The sequence below is a fragment of the Marmota flaviventris genome, chromosome 7 (assembly GCF_047511675.1).
Source record: "Marmota flaviventris isolate mMarFla1 chromosome 7, mMarFla1.hap1, whole genome shotgun sequence".
In the NCBI taxonomy this organism is placed as follows: domain Eukaryota; kingdom Metazoa; phylum Chordata; class Mammalia; order Rodentia; family Sciuridae; genus Marmota; species Marmota flaviventris.
In genome coordinates, this window is record NC_092504.1 from 115,347,666 (window position 1) to 115,364,609 (window position 16,944).

The window sequence follows — 16,944 nt, forward strand, 5'->3', positions numbered from 1 at the left end:
GAATTTTTAAGGAACCTCCAAATTGATTCCCATAGTGACACTAATATATTTCTACCAATACATATCCTTTTCCCCACATGTACTCACTAGCATCTATTGTTATTTGTATTCCTGATGACTGCCATTATGACTGGGGTTAGATGAATGGAACTTCAATGTAGTTTTGATGGCTAAAGATGTTGAACATATTCTCATAAAATAATTGACCATTTGCATTTCATCTTTTGAGAAATGTCTGTGCAGTTCATTTAACCATTTATTTAATGGGTTATTTGGGATTTTTGTTGTTTGGTTTTGGTGTTGTTAAGTTTTTTGTGTTCTTTATATATTCTGGATATTAATCCTCTGTTGAAAGAGTAGCAAGCAAAGATTTTCTCCCCTTCTCTTTGTTTCCTTTGTTTTGGAGAATTTTTTTTAACTCAATCCTGTCTCATTTAACAATTCTGGCTATTGTTTTCTGAGCTATAGTAGTTTCATTGCTTATGCCTATATCCTGAAGTGTTTCTCCTGTGTTTTCTTCTACTAGTTTCAAAGTTTTAGTTTTTATCTTTAGGTCTTTGATGCATTTTAATTTTCTTTAATTGAGAGATTGGGCCTAGTTTCATTCTTATGCATATAGATAATTACTTTCCCTAGCATCATGTGTAAAAGAGGCTGACTTTTCTCCAATTGTGTTTTTGGTGACTTTGTCCAGAATCAGGTAACTACAGCTCTGTGTTTTTATTTCTGAGGTATATACTAATTCCTATTATTTTATTTCTAATGTTTTATTTGTTCCTAATTCTCCTTTGCTTATCTATTCTTCTAATAAGATGTATTCTTTCCCATACTCTCTTGGTTATTTCTATTTTTCTCTTCTCTTTGTAAGATTCCTTTAAGTATCTTTTGCAGTGCTCACTTAGTGGTTATAAATTCCTTTAGTTTATGCTTATCTTGGAAGCTTTTGATTTATCCTTCAATCCTTAAAGATATATTTGCTGGATATAGCAATCTAGGCTGGCAATTAGTTTCATTCAGGGCCTAAAATCAATAATCCAATACTCTGAGATCTTTCAGTATTCTGATGGGATGTCCTTTATAAGTGACTTGGCATTTCTCTCTTATATCTTTGAAAATTCTTTTATTTCTGAATTTGGGGACCTTTTAACCATAATATAATACATAGTAGCTCTTTTCTAGCCATGTCTATTTGGAATTTTAAATGCTTCAAGATCTGAAAGTCCATTTCCTTCCCAAGAATAAAAAAAAAAAAGTTCTGCTACAATTTCACTATGCCATTGGCCTGTATCTTCATTCCTTCCTCAAGACCTATGGGAGGTACATTTGGTCTGTTAAATTGGTCCCAAAGCTCTTGTCTATTCTGTTCTTAGTTTCTTATTCTTTTATTACTCTCTCAGTGTTCTAGTCCATCCACGTTCTTCAAGCCCTGACATTCTTTCTTCTGCTCAATCTAGTCTATTAGTGAGAATTTCCACTGAGTTTCATTGAGGTTTTTATTTCCAAGATTTGTATTTGGTTCCTTTTCATAATCTCTCTTCATTGAAATGCTTTTTCAATATCCTGTGTTTTCTTCCTAATTTCATTCATCTATTTGTACTTTCTTTAAATTCACTAATCATTGTAACAAAATTTTTTTAACTCATAGTCTGGCATTGCCTTCACATTGATATCTACATATTTAGTTATTAGGGAGTTGTGAACTTTGGGAGGCATCTTGTTACCTTGTTTTCTTCTGTTACTTGTACTTCTTTCTATGTTGAGGTTTGCATATTTGGGATGAAATTTTCTTTCACTGTATGTGAAGGACTTTTTAATGAGCTGCTGTTTATGATGTGACCCAGGCTAGATGTATATCTTAGCATCATAGAATCCATACATCATAATCCCTAGCACATCTCCAATTGGAGAAAAAAAAAACACAACTAACAGCAACAGCTTGAAAAAGAGAGTTAAGAACAAAGATGGAGAAGGGAAGATAGAAAAAGGAATAAGAAGAGAAAGAAAGCAAAAAGTTATGGGGTAGATATACAAATGATAAATTTTTTAAAAAAGTGAGGGAGAAAATCCAATTAACAACAACAAAAAGCCACAAAACCAAACCAATAATGACAAGATAAAAACAACACAGAAAATAGTACAATAAAATAAAGAGCAAACTCAAAAATGATTAAAATTCATCCTAGTCAAGATATTTAAGATGAAGAAACTTCCTTTAGGGTCTTCCAGTTTTAAAATCTGCCAGGTATCTGGAGCATGGCCAATGTTTAAGCCTTCATAGCATATTATCTGAATGACTCTGTGTCAAGGAACAACCAAACTAATCAGTTCTATGTTATTTATTTTTCCCCATTTTCAGATTAATATCCTGCTTAGTAAAAACTGCTAGGCTCAAACTCTGGAGCCTAGCCACACAATTCTCTACTTGCATTTCCTCAATGCATGCTTAGGTGGTTCTACAGATTACACAGCAGGTCTGGGAAATTGTGAGTTTTGTTGCATGGAGGGGTGCCAGGCATCTCTAGTCTGGCAGCCATCCTTTCCTGGGTCAAGCTGTGGCTTTGTATATCCCTCGGGAAGTCTTTGGTCCACAAGTAGCTGTGCCTCATGCCCAAGGAAACTCACAATGTCCTTTCCCATCCTTCTTTGGGTGCAACCCTATGCAACTCTGGAATCTCAAAGGTGGGTCTGTATACAGGCAGGTTGCCTAATATCACAGAGAAGATGATGTGAGACTCCTGCCCAGTGGACAGTTCCATCTCTAGTGCAGGCAGGAATTTGCACAACTAAGAGTCTTCAGTCTGTGGATGGTTCAGTGGATCCAGTTCTACTCCTGCTGCTGGCAATCAGTAGGTCCCAGAGGCCTTTAGCTGGCAGGAATCTCACTGCATATATTATTCAAATGTCTTGCTGTAAAGGCATTTTCCCCATAGTAATATTTGCTGTGATCTCCAGGGGAGATGAATATGCAGCCAAGCTACAAGTTTAGGCATGACTCCAACAAAATGGTGCCAGCTCTTCACTTAAAAGTTGGGATAAATGGAGCACTTTTAAAGAACCAGCCTGCTATGTGGCTTCTTGATCAGCTAATTCCACTGACTTTCTCTTAAGCAACTGATTCTATAACAGTTTCAAAATTTTCTTCTCTATATTTCCCTTTTTGTCAGCCCTTCCCCTATCCTTCCCTGGCACCACAGGTGCAGGTTTGGCTCTGATGAGCACTTTCTTGTTCTTTATTCCAGTAACCAGAATCCCTGAGTCTCTCCAAATCCCTGACTACCTAATAACAAAGTTCAGTGCATTTCCTCAGTCATCCACCTTACTAAGTAGCTGTTTTCCATCTGTTTTAGTTCTGAACTGAGAAAACCTGAGAAGTACAGCCTGCTTCTGTGTCACCATCCTGATCTCACCTAATGAGATCTCTCTTTGCCTACATTTTATGGCTGCACAGTGAATTAAGTGTACTTGCACACCAAGGAGATCCAACATGGCAGCAGGCATGGAGAGATCAATTCTCTGACCTCTTCAGCTGTGTGGGCAAAGGGAGTCTTAAACCGTCTGAATGCTGTTTGCTCAGGATCACTAGGCAATGCTGGGCTGACGTGGACCTGGGGCGAACAGTCTGCACCCCTCAGAACACACACAGAGCCCTGAGCGGGTAAATTCAGGCTCCTGTACGCAGTTTCTGGCTGACCAACTGCATCTCAAAGCCAGACCTGCGTCCCACAGCCAAACCACTGTGACTCAGTGCTACAAACGCTCCCGCTGAAACAACTCGTCGGCTCCTCCGTGAACCTTTTGAGGTTAATACCAACCAAGCCATCATAGGCAGTGGCCACAGGGTTGAGACGGGGCTTGGGAGAGCCAGTCCAGACCCACCCGTTGCATCAGACACCCGGCAAAGGGAACGAACTGCCGCCATTCGCATGGGATATCACCATGGCAGAGAACTGACCAGAATGCGGCAGAGGAGATAACTTCATTGAAACCAGCGGCGGCAGGTGTGTAACCCCCTAGCCTTCTCTCTCCACACAGCAGGGAAACCTCAAGGGCCCCTCCTAGCTCTCCTGTGAGCCCGACAGTCTGACCAAGGGAATCAGGAGCGGTGCGGAACCCTAGCTGTGGGACCCCGGCTACCGCTCCCACCAGCGCTGACAACTGAGGTCTCTTGCACCAGCTCCTGGGGGCGTGGCTACCGGAGGGCAGGCAAAATATGCTGAGGGTTCTTAGCCCCACACTCCACAACCTTAGGGTCTGAGGGAATGGCAAGCAGGGAGAGTGTGCCCAGTTGTTCAAGAAAATAGGGCTCCCGGGAGCAGAAGACCTGGCGTGTAGCTAGTATTGTGGTGAGCATCACCGGTGAGTGGGGCCTGGCTGGAGGAAAAGTGGGGAAGTGACTAGACACAAGAAAAGGCCCTAGGCACTCAGGATTGGAGACCCTCCCAGTCAGGGAGGAGGAGCTACTTCACAGTGATTGGTTCTTGCATATTGAGAGGAGAAGCTTGGCCCAGTGGGCACAGCTCCACCTACTGGAAGAGAAGTTAATTGAACTATAAGACCACATTTTTAAATTTTTTTATTATTATTTTTTAATTTTTTCTTTTTTTTCTTTTCTATTTTTTTCTTTTGTCTTTTCATTTCTTTTCAATTTCTTTATTCCCCTTTCCTTGAATTCTACCTGTTTACTCTCATTCTCTTTAGTGACTTCTTCCCTACCCTTCTAATACCTTTCCTCCCAAGCATCATGACGCTGTTTATGTGTAATTTACTAAATATGTATAGGTAAATGTTCCAAGGCATTATATAGTGCCACCAATTCCCTAGATACCCCCAAATACTCCAGACCACTCTCCTGTTAATATCCCTCATCAGTAGAGCAACCTTCCAAGGTTGCCAAGAGATACCAACCTCAATACCATCACATCATTCGACCTAAACATAGGTCCCAAGACCAAACCGCAGAACACTATGTGCCATCAGAATCCATACACAGTTTAGGAAACAAATGAATCTGCATTAAAGTGCAACAAAATTAATCATCTCTAGTCATAGTCTCCCATCACAAAATAGAGACTCTGGAGATACACAAAACCAAATAAATTTATAGGAGTAAACAGTAACTCAGCAGTCAAACAGAACCAGAAGTAACATGAGCAGCATAAAAAAGCAAGGAAGAAAAGGAGTACAAACAATGCAGGACAGCCTAAATATACAGGAGGACCTAGAGGCATCAGAAAAATGGTCAAATAAAGAACTCAAGGAATACCTTAGACAGATGGAATGGAATCTTAAAGAGGACATGAGACAGCAAATTCAAACAATGAAAGAGCACATTGAAAATGAATTACATAAACAGATAAAAGAAGCAAATAAGCAACTTTACCAGGAGATAGAGATTATAAAAAAAATCAAACAATAATCCTAGAAATGTAGGAAACTATAAACCAAATTAAAAACTCAAATGAGAGTATCACTAACAGAGTGGAGCAAGTAGAATCCAGAACGTCAGACAATGAAGACAAAATATATCATCTTGAAAAGAGTCTAGTCAACTCAGAAAGGCTGGTAAGAAATCAAGAGAAAAACATCCAAGAGATATGGGATAACATAAAAAAAAACAAACTTAAGAGTCATCAGGATAGAGAAAGGTATAGAGGTTTAAACAAAGGGAATGAGCAACTGTTGAATGAAATAATTATAGAAAACTTTCCAGATATAAAAAAGGAAACGGATGTACAAATTTTAGATGCATACAGGACACCAAGCATACAAAATCACAGTAGACCAACGCCAAGACACATTGTTATGAAGATATCCAATATACAGAACAAAGAGAAAATATTAAAAGCAACAAGAGAAAGGAGGCAGATTACATTCAGAGGTAAACCAATAAGGTTAACGGCGGATTATTCATCAGAGACACTGAAAGTGAGAAGATCCTGGAACAACGTATTTCAAACACTGAAAGACAATGGATGCCAACCAAGAATTTTGTATCCAGCAAAATTAAGCTTCAGGTACGACAACGAAATAATAATCTTTCATGATAAACAAAAGTTAAAAGAATTTGCAGCCAGAAAACCAGCACTGCAAAGCATCTTGAGCAAAACACTACACGAGGAAGAAATGAAAAACAATAACCAAAACCAACAGTGGGAAGTACCTCAGTAAAGCGAGAGGGGGGGAGCTAATAATGGAGAAACAAACCAAATTAAAAAAAAAGACAAATAATCAAACATGGCTGGAAGTACAAACCATATATCAATAGTAACCCTAAATGTTAATGGCTTAAACTCACCAATAAAGCAACATAGGCTGGAAACATGGATTAAAAAAACAAATCCAAAAATATGCTGCCTCCAGGAGACACATCTGATTGGAAAAGACATACACAGGCTGAAGGTGAAAGGTTGGGAAAAATCATACCACGCACACGGTCCTCGGAAGCAAGCAGGGGTGGCCATCCTCATATGGAATAAAATCAACTTCAAGACTAAGTTAATCAAAAGGGATAAGGAAGGACATTATATACTGTTAAAAGGAACCATTCACCAACAAGACATAACAATTATCAATATTTATGCACCAAATAATGGTGCTGCAACATTCATAAAACAAACTCTCCTCAAGTTCAAGAATCAAATAGACCACAACACAATAATTATGGGTGACTTCAACACACCTCTCTCACCACTGGACAGATCCTCCAAACAAAAGTTGAATAAAGAAACTATAGAACTCAATATCACAATCAATAACCTAGACTTAACTGACATATATAGAATATATCAACCATCATCAAGTGGATATACTTTTTTCTCAGTAGCACATGGATCCTTCTCAAAAATAGACCATATATTATGCCATAGGGAAACCCTCAGTAAATATAAAGGTGTGGAGATAATACCATGCATTTTATCTGATCATAATGGAAAGAAACTGGAAATAAATGATAAAAGAAGGAAGGAAAAATCCTACATCACATGGAAAATGAACAATATGTTACTGAATGATCAATGGGTTACAGAAGACATAAAGGAGGAAATCAAAAAATTCTTAGAGATAAATGAAAATACAGACACAACATATAGGAATCTATGGCATACAATGAAAGCAGTTTTAAGAGGGAAATTCATTGCCTGGAGGTCATTCCTCAAAAAAAGAAAAAACCAACAAATAAATGAGCTCACACTTCATCTCAAAGCCCTAGAAAAGGAAGAGCAAAACAATAACAAATGTAGCAGAAAGCAAGAAATAATTAAAATCAGAGTGGAAATCAATGAAATTGAAACAGACAAAACTACTGAAAAAACTGACAAAACTAAAAGTTGGTTCTTCAAAAGAATAAATAAGATCGACAGACCCTTAGGCATACTAATGAAGAGAAGAAGATAGAGAACTCAAATTACTAACATACAGGATGAAAAAGGCAATATCACAACAGATGCTAAAGAAATACAGAAGATAATTAGAAATTATTTTGAAACCCAATATTCCAATAAAATAGAAGATAGTGAAGACATCAATACATTTCTTAAGTCATATGATTTGCCCAGACTGAGTCAGGAGGATACACACAATTTGAAAAGACCAATATCAATGGATGAAATAGAAGAAGCCATCAAAAGACTACCAACCAAGAAAAGCCCAGGACCGGAAGGGTATACAGCAGAGTTTTACAAAACCTTTAAAGAAGAATTAATACCAATACTTTTCAAGTTATTTCAGGAAATAGAAAAAGAGGGAGCTCTTCCAAATTCATTCTATGAGGCCAACATCACACCCTGATTCTGAAACCAAAGACACCTCAAAGAAAGAAAACTACAGACCAATATCTCTAATGAACTTAGATGCAAAAATTCTCAATAAAATTCTGGCGAATCAGATACAAAAACATCAAAAAAATTGTTCACCATGATCAAGTAGGATTCATCCCTGGGATGCAAGGCTGGTTCAATATACGGAAATTAATAAATGTTATTCACCACATCAATAGACTTAAAGATAAAAACCATATGATCATCTCGATAGACACAGAAAAAGCATTCAACAAAGTACAGCATCCCTTTATGTTCGAAAGACTAGGGATAATGGGAACTTACTTCAACATTGTAAAAGCTATCTATGCTAAGCCTCAGGCTAGCATCACTCTGAATGGAGAAAAATTGAAGGCATTCCCTCTAAAATCTGGAACAAGACAGGGATGCCCTCTATCACCACTTCTATTCAATATAGTTCTTGAAATACTGGCCAGAGCAATTAGACAGATGAAAGAAATTAAAGGCATAAAAATAGGAAAAGAAGAACTTAAATTATCACTATTTGCAGGTGACATGATTCTATACCTAGCAGACCCAAAAGGGTCTACAAAGAAACTATTAGAGCTAATAAATGAATTCAGCAAAGTGGCAGGATATAAAATCAACACTCATAAATCAAAGCCATTCCTGTATATCAGAGACAAATTTTCTGAAATGGAAATGAGGAAAAACACCCCATTCACAATATCCTCAAAAAAAAAAATAAAATACTTGGGAATCAACCTAACAAAAGAGGTGAAAGATTTATACAATGAAAACTACAGAACCCTAAAGAGAGAAATAGAAGATCTTAGAAGATGGAAAAATATACCCTGTTCATAGATATGCAGAACTAACATCATCAAAAATGACGATTTTATCAAAAGTCCTCTATAGATTTAATGCAATGCCAATCAAAATCCCAACGGTATTTCTTGTAGAAATAGATAAAGCAATTATGAAATTCATGTGGAAAAATAAAAGACCCAGAATAGCAAAAGCAATTCTAAGCAGGAAGAGTGAATCAGGCGGTATAGCGATACCAGACTTCAAAATATACTACAGAGCTATAGTAACAAAAACAGCATGGTACTGGTACCAAAACAGGCGGGTGGACCAATGGTACAGAATAGAGGACACAGAGACCAAGCCACAAAATTACAATTATCTTATATTTGACAAAGGGGCTAAAAGCATGCAATGGAGGAAGGATAGCATCTTCAACAAATGGTGCTGGGAAAACTGGAAATCCATATGCAACAAAATGAATCTGATTCCCTTTCTCTCGCCATGCACAAAAGTTAACTCAAAATCGATCAAGGAGCTCGATATCAAAACAGAGACTCTGCGTCTGATAGAAGAAAAAGTTGGCTCCAATCTACATATTGTGGGGTCGGGCTCCAAATTCCTTAATAGGACACCCATAGCACAAGAGTTAAAAACAAGTATCAACAAATGGGACTTACTCAAACTAAAAAGTTTTCTCTCAGCAAGAAAAACAATAAGAGAGGTAAATAGGGAGCCTACATCCTGGGAACAAATTGTTACTCCTCACACTTCAGATAGAGCCCTAATATCCAGAGTATACAAAGAACTCAAAAAATTAAACAATAAGAAAACAAATAACACAATCAACAAATGGGCCAAGGACCTGAACAGACACTTCTCAGAGGAGGACATACAATCAATCAACAAGTACATGGAAATATGCTCACCATCTCTAGCAGTCAGAGAAATGCAAATCAAAACCACCCTAAGATACCATCTCACTCCAGTAAGATTGGCAGCCATTATGAAGTCAAACAACAACAAGTGCTGGCGAGGATGTGGGGAAAAGGGTACACTTGTACATTGCTGGTGGGACTGCAAATTGGTGCGGCCAATTTGGAAAGCAGTATGGAGATTTCTGGGAAAGCTGGGAATGGAACCACCATTTGACCCAGCTATTGCCCTTCTCGGACTATTCCCTGAAGACCTTAAAAGAGCGTACTATAGGGATACTGCTACATCGATGTTCATAGCAGCATAATTCACAATAGCTAGACTGTGGAACCAAACTAGATGCCCTTCAATAGATGAATGGATAAAAAAATGTGGCATTTATACACAATGGAGTATTACTCAGCACTAAAAAATGACAAAATCATGGCATTTGCAGGGAAATGGATGGCATTAGAGCAGATTATGCTAAGTGAAGCTAGCCAATCCCTGAAAAACAAATGCCAAATGTCTTCTTTGATATAAGGAGGGCAACTAAGAACAGAGCAGGGAGGAAGAGCATGAGAAGAAGATCACCATTAAACAGGGACGAGAGGGGGGAGGGAAGGGGAGAGAGAAGGGAAATTACATAGTAAAGGAAGGAGACCCTCATTGTTATACAAAATTACATATAAGAGGAAGTGAGGGGAAAGGAGAAAAAAACAAGGAGAGAAATGAATTACAGTAGATGGGGTAGAGAGAGAAGACCGGAGGGGAGGGGAGGGGAAGGGAGGGGGGATAGTAGAGGATAGGAAAGGCAGCAGAATACAACAGACACTAGTGTGGCAGTATGTAAAAAAAGTGGATGTGTAACCGATGTGATTCTGCAATATGTATACGGGGTAAAAAATGGGAGTTCATAATCCGGTTGAATCAAATGTATGAAATATGATATGTCAAGAGCTTTGTAATGTTTTGAACAACTAATAATAAAAAATAAATAAATAAATAAAAAGAGTAGCAGCTGCTGCTATGCTTACTAAATGCCAGGCTACAGTATCGTGTCAGTTTTACTGCACGATATTGTATTGTTTTTCTTAATACATAAATGTTTGCCATAATTACAGAATAAAAAAATGGACAAAATTAAAAAAATATACTTGCACACCAAAATTTGGGCTGGATCATTTGTCATAGTTTAACTAATGGATTTTTAAGGAATGATGCAACAAATGTTTGAGGAGCACTTACCCAGTTAGCATTGCCCTCTCTTGTTTCTGCCGTTACAATGAAACACGTTCCTTTAGGAACTGACAGATTTTCACCCTAAGGCTCAGAATGAGCAGATGTTTCATCCAGGTACAATGAACCAAGCATAATTATACCTGAAGTTGGCAGCAGAGCCGCCCACCTGAATCTAGCCTGGATGAGATTTTCCAGTTGAATGATACAACCATGACCATGAATTATTTTTAAGCCACTAGGTTTTCCTGTGAAACATCATTGTATTAATATCTGATGGATACATCTGTATTATAGGAATTTTTTAAAACAATTCTAAAATTATGTCACTTAAAATAGGACCAGCAAACACCAAATATCAAGCAATAAATCCTTCAGAATAAACATACTTTCCATATTTAAGTTATAGAACATTATATTAGAAACATTAAAGAAGATCTAAATATGTAAGTGGAGGAATACAATGTTTACATGGATTATAAAATTCAATTCAATATTTCACAGATGTCAGTTTTTCCAAAACGAATTCATAGGTTCAATAAAACCCTAATCAAAAGCCTAGTAGTGTGGAGTTTGTTTTGTTTTGTTTGTTTATGGAAACTAACAAACTTGATTCCAGAATTCATAGTGAAATGTAATAGGCCAGAAATACTCAAAACTCATAAGAACTAATATGATGTATTTTTATTGCTTAATATTATAATTTATAAAGTTTATAACAAGTTTTGCTGAGACAGGGATAGAAAAATAGGCCACTGCATTTATACATCTATAGACATAACTTATGACAAGTGATACTGCAACACAGTAAAGAAAGAACAATTTCAAAAATATAAGTTTATATAGACTGGTTTCCATATGTGGAAAAAGTTTCTCTTGAGTTTATTGCATAGAAAAAGTAACTTTCAGGTAGAATATAAATGTGAAAGTTAAAATGACAGATCTTCTGGGAAGTAACATAATTACATGTGAGAGTAAGTTCCTGACTTTGAAGTAGGAAAACTCTCTCTCTCTCACACACACACACACATACACACACAAAAGGAATGTTGGGGGTACTTGTTCCTGCAACACAGAGATCAGCATGTCCCTACCAAAGGATGACATGCAAATTCTTGAAATTTTCCATAATATATGTAAAAAATACTAACTGTAGAAACATATTAACAAATTGTTTTACATTAAAATCAAGAATATATCCTCAAAAGATGATAAGAATTATTATAAGAACTAAAAGGCAAAACATACAGTGGGGAACACAATTTGTATTACAAATATCAAAGAATTCAAATACAGAATTATAAAACACTCTTAAAAATCCATGAAAAAAATTAAAATTTTTTAACAATATGCAAGAAAGTGCTAGAAATCATTAGCCATCAAATAAATGCAACTTTAAAGTGTTTTTATGCTGTTTTATAATTATACATAGCAGTGGCGTTCATTGTAACATATTCATACATGTACATAACAATATTTGCTCCATTTCATTTCCTAATACTTCCCCTTCCTTCCTCTCCACTCTCTCCCTGAACCCCTTTGACGACTCTACTCTTTACCCTTATATTTATATTTTTAATTGGCAAAATAAATGCAATTCAATGTCACAATATGATACCACTTATATGTAAGAAGGTTTAAGACTGACAATGTAGAGTGCAGATTAGGAGATGGAACCCTCAAGCACTATTGGTAGGATCCCAATTAATACAACATTCTCAGAAAACTGCTTATTCTATTGTTGTAGTTTGGATATGGACTCTTACCAAGCCTCTGTTGAAAACTTGGTTCTGAATGCAGCAATGTATAGAAGTGAAATTTTGGGAAAGAGATTGGATAGTGAGGGCTCTGATCTCTTCAAGGAATTAAGACATTGATAGATCTTCCTTTCTTTCTTTCTGTCTCTGCTTCCTGTCCACTATGAGGTCATATCTTTTTCTCTACCACATGCTGTGTGTTATGATAGTCTGCCTTGCCGTGGGCGCAGGAAGCAAAAGAGCCTCATCATCTTGGGCTGAAACGTCTAAAACTATGAGCCACAATAAACCTTTCCAACTTCAAGTTGTTTGTCTCAGGTATTTTATCATAACAACAAAAAGCTAACACATTAATATATACTAAACAAAGCATATCTATGTACTATACCCAGTAGTTCTACCCCTGATTATATATCCAACAGAGTGATATATATATATATGAGAATATATACATTCTCCTTAAAGAAGTATTAAAATTATTTATAGCAGTATTATTCACAATATCCAAATACTGGAAAGAATTATATTTGGCTTAAAGCTGCCTATATATCTTGATTTCATATGCAGAAAACTGTTACCTAACTTTGTATAGAAATAATCATGACCCAACAGTCTAACAAGAGTGAAATGTACAAGGCAGGCATGATATGTGTGTATACTCTAGTAATGACTATATGTGATAACATGGATAAATCTCATGAATACAGTTATAATTCAAAGAGGCTAGATACAAAAGAATATGTACTATTTGATTCCACCTTATGTCATGTTCAAGAAAACACTAAATTCAACTCTAGTGTTAGAAGTCAAGGTATTGGCTAATTGGGGAAGGGATGTGTACTTACTTGAAGAAAGCATAGAGGAGGCTTATGCATATTTGCATATAACTTGGGAGATATGTATCTTATTTAAAATACATATACATATATAGTGATCTATATACACATATGAATTCGTGATATATTTTTTTTTCTTTTTTAGTTGTTTTTTTATTTTTAAATGTTTTATCAGTACATTATAATTATATGTAATAGTGGGGTTCATGGTATATGAGTTTGGGGAGGTTTTTTTTTTTTTGTATCAGGGATTAAACCCAGGGGCACTTAACCACTGAGCCACATCCCCAGCACTTTTTATACTTTATTTAGAGACAGGGTCTTGCTAAGTTTCATAGGGCCTCACTAAGTTGCTGAAGCTGGCTTTGAACTCACCATCCCTCTGCCTCAGCCTCCTGAGCTGCTGAGATTACAGGCATGCACCACTGCACCCAGCTAGAGACATGGGATATGGAGAACTCATAAGTGTAATAACTAATGAAGAATATAATGAATCTATTAATATAAAAATCAATGAAAATTAATAACAAATAGAAGTTGAATCAAGTAAAGCCTTTGCTATGAATTTTAAACTGTATATAAAACTGTAGTAGGGCTATGAAAAGTGAGAACAATTTGGGGTTCACCAGCTAGATGATTGGGACAAACCCAACAGGACAACTTTCTAAGTGCAGGTAGCCAGGTTTCTAGCAGAGGTTCAAATTTACAAATAGAATGCAAAGTCTCTGCAAAATGGAGATGAGATGTAGTCCTTAACAAAAGGTGCAGAAAGCCCAGCTAGCTGAAGACTAGTTCGTCAGTCACAACCACATGGCCAGGTCTAGCTGTGCATGTATGAAGAATATGTGGGTATACCATATGCATAGATGTGATTTATTTATACCTTCACTCTATTCTTCCTATTGTCAACTGATAAGAATGGTTAAGAGAAGTTTGTGTTCTGTAGGAAAGTTGATTATTCTATTTTAAACTCACATTTATACTAGAAACCCTTCCTTAGAACTGTATTTTTCTAGCCTTTCACAGTCCTTTAAGAGTACCTTTTTTTCCTTCTTTCCCTTTCTATCTGGAAACTAAGTTTTCATTTTTGCATGCTCGATCAGGTTGAGAAATTTTGTGTTTAACTAGGTACTGACCATGGGTGCCATGTATGAATGGAGTTAAGCAAAATGACATGTGTTTAATTCAGTTTGCCATGCATTAGTATTTGTCTCCATATGTTAGATAAAACTTAGCTTATTTTAAATGTAATACTCACCACAGAAGACAACATAAACCTTTAAAACTTTTGTTTGTTTTTGAAAATCATATTTCTTTAAAGATGATAAAAATTGTAGATCACTATATTTTCTCAAGTAATGTTCTACCTTCTTGCACTGAAGGATAAAAATATCAGAATTGTTCGTATTTATTTCTGACAGCACTTCATCACTGGAACCAGCTCATCAGGAGCTGTTAGTCATCTGAAATTCTACCCTGTTTGCACAGCAACAGGTTAGCCTGTCTCAATTCATTAGCTGTTCATGAATGCAGGAAGAAGATATAAAACTCCTGGGTCAAAAACAAAGGACTCTATTACTAAAGTATGGTAAGAAACATGAGCATCAACATATTTGTATTGATTCCTTTTGTTGCAAGTCCCATTGAAATGACATGAAAAGGCTAAGAAAGATACCTCTGCAGAGAGTGGTTCTTATTAAAGGAGAAGAAATTTAGTCTTCTGTAATTGCCAGTATGCCTGTGTATCCTTGGCTCTAAAAGAAAACTATCTTTTTTACTAGACAATGAGCATGTCTGGTCTTTGTTTTGGAGAAAGACACACCTTTTCAAGGCTTAGATCTACAAACTCAAAAAGTAGCTCAGAATAAAAGAGAAGTCATTGTTCTGTCATAGGATAACATGAAAGACCCATACAGAATAGTCTCCCAAGAGTATAAAGAAAACCTTAGTAAATAAATAAATAAACAACAACCATCATTCTGCTAACTCTCAAATTCCTAAAAAAAAAAAAAAAAAAAAAAAAAAAAAAAAAACTCCAGATAATAATAGACTTGGAAGACAACTAAATGTGTAAATAGAAATGATTATTTTGTGTATTTGACAGCATTTTTTTGCATTCATTGGGTGACACCTGAATAATGTACACCAAGCAATTTGCACATGAAATAGAACCTCCTTCAGGATGATGGTGAAAGTTGGATTGCTCTTCACCACTTCTCACTGTCCTTCCCCTCCCCCCTCCACCCTGTGATACAGCAAATTACACGAAGCAATGGATACTTCACAGAGATTGTAGAATGAAATCAAACAAGCAAAGAATATTTGCTCAATAATATAAGGATAATGTCAAATATCTATGCAAACCATACAACCAACTCTAATCTATGAAAACTCCAGGTTTAAGCATGAAGGAGAATCCTGTTGTCTTAACAGAACAATTTTTAGCCTCTATGAAGATGTTGTGTTATAAAGGTAGAACTTCTAGAATCAGTCTTTCAAACTCAGCCTAATAGAACTGCCCATTCCCAGGAAGGCTATCTCACCAATGTAAAGAAAGTGTGGAGTGGTGCTTATATCATTATTTCAGGTCAGACACCCAAAGGTTAAATCATGTTTATATTGCTTAACACTTTGTGGCATTTAAATAACCTCTCAAATTGACAATTTAGTTTTCTGTAAGGTGATATTCATATTATTTAGCTGGCAATGGCAAGGACTTCCGGAGATAAAATACTTCATACCAGAGACCAACACCTAGCAGGTGCTACATTTCCAATTCCCTGGTTTCTCTATTGTTGCACAGATTCTGACAATCCCAACAAACTCTCCTTCCCAGCTATACAGGTAATGAGCTTAAACCTAATGCACTTATTCTGAGATAGTAACTATTCTGTATCTCATTTTCAATTCCCTTTTCTCCATTCAATTTTTCTTTTCCCCATTTGGCCTGTGTATCCAGCCACATTTCATCCAGCTTAGACCCAGAAGCTGCCCCTGTAATTGTCTAACCTCCTCTGGCTCCAAAGCTGAGCTGCCCTTTTTATAATTATCATCATTATCTACATCATCATCATCATCATCATCATCATGTTATTTATTTATTTATTTTACTATCCTCCTATCCTCTCCCCAGGCCTCCCGAATAAACTTCTTTCTAAACTTCATAAAGCAATGGCCCAGATTAAGTCATTGATGTGAATCTTCTTTTTAATTATGCTATTCACAGAAACATTAAGCTCTTTTCAGAGTGCAGCATGGCTCATTCTTTTTAAAAAATGTGATAACCCGGGTTATGTGAAAAGGCTATAAATGAGGCAGATTAGAGGCTGTTTGATCAGCTTCCTCTAGCACCAGGAGATTCAGCTTGAAGTTGCTTTATAAAAGGCCTCCTAAATATGGTGAGACTTGTTTTACCCTGGGATTTTATTTCACTCCTTGATTCTCAGGAAAAAAAAAATGTCTTTAATTCACTGACATTCAAATGTGTGTGTATATGAGAGAGAAAGGAAGGAAGGGGGAATGGAGAGAAGAAAAAAGGAGAGAGAGAAAGACAGATTGGAATTCCAAAGAAAAATCAAAGGAAAGATTAAAATTAATACTACATCTCTTATCAAA